Here is a 4,575-nt window from a genome sequence, read left to right as displayed (position 1 = left end):
GATATGATTTTATATGTAAATGAATTTGGATGTTTAAGTGCTTTTTATCCTTATTTGTATAGTTTTTTTTAGATGATGAGGAACATTTATAGGAAGGCCGATTTGATCAAAACAAAATCCTGAGGGGTATGAAGATAAGGATGACTTTGGGGATGAGCAGAACCTATTTGGATTTTGATGCAGCCATTAATCCAGATAGGCATGATAGAGCTTGGATATATTGAATTATATGCACCCAATGCCTCTTCTTTTTGTTTTTTCCTTTCCCCTTTCAGGTTAATTGAGATGCATATTTCATAGTTACCAGAAGCGCTGCTAAATGAAGTGCACTTTTGAAGCGTGAAACTTTGTGCTTTCCCCCAAAATAAGGAAACGGCGAGAAATGCTCTTACAAATTATACGAAGGGAGCTTTCACAATAGGGGAAGCACGTTTACCATATGTTGTGAAGCGCGATTCCTACACGAGCAATGTAAATTGCCCAGTCCAAGAATTGGAGTCCCCTCCATACTTTTCAAAGAAATAATTGGACATAGTGTTGTTTCTTTACAATGACGGTCCTACACCTTTCACACATTTAGCCCTAAACAGCAATATAAATGTGAGAATAATAATGTTGTATTTCCATCCTTTAAAAAAAAATTGAAAGTATTCTTTGGAAAACAATGCTGTTGTTTTTCCAACAATAAGGTGACATCGACATTCATGTAATTTTCTACAAAGTAAAGGGCGGCGTGTCAGTTGCTTCTTGCAGTTTCTTGGCTGATTTTTAAAATGAGACCAATAGTAAGTTTACCAGAACACAAACAGTTGACAGGAAATCAATGGGGGAGAGAGAGAGAACTCAAAACTCCGCCCATATTTCACGAAAAACCATCGTTTAACCTCCAAGTGGGCCTTTTTATATACCAAGAAGCTTCCTCCTCTCTTTCCAAACCAATCTCTCTCTCTCTCTCTCTCTCTCTCTCTCTCTCTCTCTCTCTCTCTCTCTCTCTCTCTCTCGAAGGAGAACGATTCTCCGGCAACAAGGCATCCACCACCTGATCCTCACAAACCGGTTTCTTCTCACAACCATTTATCAATTCTCTCTCTAGGAAGAACAGTTTCTCCCTCCTACGAGCAGGTGAGTCAGGAAAACATTCTACAAGGTTTTTGTTGTCCACATTTCCGTCCACAAATGCATCTGCACTGAGTCAGAAACCTGTCTTAGACCAAAACCCAAATCCTAGTGTTTCTTTTGATTTTCAGATTGGAGGTCGAATAACTGGTTTTTCTGGATATACCATTTTGTTGGTTTTCCTTCAAACCTGTTTACAAGGCAAAACTCAAGTCGGGTTACATCTTACTCTGTTTTCCCAGTTTGTCCAATTCGTTCTGGATACCTAGAAAAGTTTCCCAGCCAACATTTTGTGAAAGAAGAATAAAAATCAGGCTACCAGACTAGAAGATTTCATTTGATTTTGAAAAAAAAAAATCATGATTTCTGATGATTGGCAGTATAGGCTGGTTTTTCATACTCTGTTTTTCCGGTTCAGAATTCCCAGCCATTGATAATGCAAACCGGTTTCTTTACTAACAACCCGGTTTTCACAAGAATAACAAGTAGATTCTATCCAGTACTGTTTATGCATCAAATATTTTTAGATTTCGATATGCCGAGACACAGCAGATTTCTTAAACCATTAACTATACATTTAGGAGAGTGTTCACGTTATATGCACCGGCCACCCATCTTGGCATTTCTGGAGATGGGCGTCGTGGCACCTTTCTCGAGAAATGTTTCCGCCTCCAGTATGAACGTTGGGATCACAAACCACCGGAGCTCCTGCCCGGCGTACTCCGCCAGGTAACCTCTCGGCATGCCGGTCGGGAGGGAGGAGCGACTTCCTGAGGGATCCACCACCACTGCAGGAGAGTTTTTCTCATGCACACAAACAAGTTAAAAATTTTCATTTAAAAAAAATCATCCTATCAGAACTTCTCCGTAGACAAAATTTTCTCTTTCTATGAGAATTTTTCTGCTCTTAGGCCCTGCATTGTGTGTAAACAGTGAGAACCGGCTTTGAATGCATCATAAACCGGATTTTGTTTCCTATTTGTGATACTTTTGTGAAAACCAAATACCTTAGTTGGTTCATTCTTTGGACCTTGATTGTTGCAGTTTAATAAAAGCACTTAATCTTTGCAGGCATTATTTTGTGTCCAAAATGACCAAAGGAAGCACTATATGTAAACTCAAGGGCATGATAAAAAAGTGGCACGCCTTGAGCAAAAGTGAGCGGTCAAAGTCGAGCTCGAGCGTTGATTCCAAGCCTTCTGATGATGGCTGGGGCTCATACTCAAGTGGGAAGGTCCCAGGAGGATACCAAGCTGTCTATGTGGGGAAGTCACGCCGGCGCTATGTCATTAGATCGGAGCATGTGAACCACCCCCTGGTCCGCGAGCTCACCGAAGAGTCAGAAGGCTCAGACACAGTGATCGTAGGGTGCGAAGTGGTCCTGTTTGAGCACCTACTTTGGATGCTAGAGAACGCAGACCCACCACCAGATTCCATAGATGAGCTTGTTGGGTTTTATGCATGTTGACTCGTTGGCTAGTTTGGAATTTCCATCCATTCATGAGAAATATTTCTCTGGCAACTCGAATACAGTAGGAGTATGGAAAGTAGATACTTTGTACACATAAAGATACGTATATTCTACTAAAGGGTATGACTGTAAGTAAGCTTGATATGGAAGCATCTTGTAACAAAATAAGAGAGATCGAGTGCCATTGGAGGATGAGCCGAGCCTTTTTGCTTAGAGGTTAGGTTAGGGCCTCATTTTCCCTTTTTGCTTTATTTTTGTTTCTTTTGGCTGTGTATGACATTGTCATATGTGTAGTTGCATTTTGGAATCTCTCTCTCTCATATGCTCATGCATGCATACAGATGTACATGGACAAATGTGGGGGATGTCTTTGGGGTGAATTTGAATACTAAGGCTATGTTTGCAATGTCATGTGATTCTTGTATCCTGTGATTGTAAATCACAATCACCGTATTTCTCAAGGTTAGTGGGACATGAAGAAATAAAAGTTGCGATTATGATTGCCAGCTGTGATTGTTTTTGCCTCTTTTTCTCTTGAATCATGTGAAAGTAGATCACAAGCTTGTCCTTAATCACAGCTTCTACTTTCTCACTTATGATTAAAGCCAACATGCCCTATAAGTGGATCACTTCTTCATACATTTTCAGTAGGTAAGTCGGACCATACAAATGGGTTTAACATGGCTCATTTGGTACAAATCAGGTTTTCTTCACCAAATTACATATAAGAAAGGTAGTTTCTATGGTTACATATACTTTGGTATATTTGGATCGCTCTTTTTTTTTTAATGTTCAAATTTATTGGTTCAACTAATTTTTTAGCAACCCTGTTAACACGCGGTTTGATGGGTATCGGCCAGGAATTCAGCGACGTGGTTAGCTCCAACATGAGTCTGCCAATACAATGCTTCACTCGTAGCACATGGTTTATATATATATATATATATTAGATGCTTGTCATGTTGAATACAAAAGAATGATATGTTCTTTGGCATGATAATTACTTGAATTTCACAAAACCTCATCTAAATACAAGGTTTGAAATACTTGTTTTATTTGACATTCCAAAGATAAATAGAGATTTGATAGTTTTGGCCATCATTTCATGTGAAATTGTGTCCACGGGCATACTTTTGTGATTTTTATGAATTGCACTTCAATAATTTTTTGTAGGATCACGTTAACACAAAGGTTAAAAAATGAACATGAGGTTCTCCAAAACCTTTTTCGGTGTCCCACAAGCACTTATGACATTCTATGTATGACATGTGAGCTTTATATTATGGTTCAGTCACTACAAGAATTCTATGGATTAGCGACAGACGTTATCCATCGCTAAAATTATTAGCGATGGATTTGCGATGGATAGCGTACATCGCTAATCCACGATCTCTAATTAGCGACAAAAAAGATTCATCGCTACTTTCATCGCTAAATTGCGAGAGATTATCGAATGCCACAATTCATCGCTAAATAGCGACTGATTTTGTTTTTGTGATAGATATAAATCCATCGCTAATCCATCACTAAAATTTAGCGACCACTACAAGAAATCTGTGGATTAGTGATGGACGCTATCCATCGATAATATGTCGCTAATTCGTTTAGTGATGGATTAGCGATGACTTAGCGATGGATAGCGTCTATCGTAATTTTCTGATCGCTAATTAGCGACAGAACTGATCTGTTGCTACTTCCATCTCTAATTTACGGTGGATTAACGAATGTCATGATCCATCGCTAATTCGTTGCTAAATAAGAACTGATTTGGTTTTGCGACATAGACATATATGTCGTTAAGCCGTCACTAAAATTTCATGATGGATACATTTCCGTCACTAAATTTCGTCGCCCAATTAACGACAGCGTAGCGATGAATTACATTCCATCACAAAACATCAACCGATTCAGTTTTTGAGACATATGAATATTCGTCGCTACATTTGCGACGGATATTAGCGATGAAAAATGTCCATCGCTAATCCATT

General features: G+C 39.1%; 1 pseudogene; it reads left to right on the top strand.

Moving 5' to 3' along the window:
- The first annotated feature begins 1,747 nt into the window (after positions 1–1,747).
- Positions 1,748–2,584, top strand: LOC149827492 (auxin-responsive protein SAUR78 pseudogene; annotated as a pseudogene).
- Positions 2,585–4,575: the final 1,991 nt, after the last annotated feature.

This window comes from Nuphar pumila, chromosome 10 (assembly GCF_984573655.1).
Source record: "Nuphar pumila chromosome 10, dmNupPumi1.hap1.1, whole genome shotgun sequence".
Taxonomy (NCBI): domain Eukaryota; kingdom Viridiplantae; phylum Streptophyta; class Magnoliopsida; order Nymphaeales; family Nymphaeaceae; genus Nuphar; species Nuphar pumila.
This window is presented reverse-complemented; position numbering and strand designations above follow the sequence as displayed.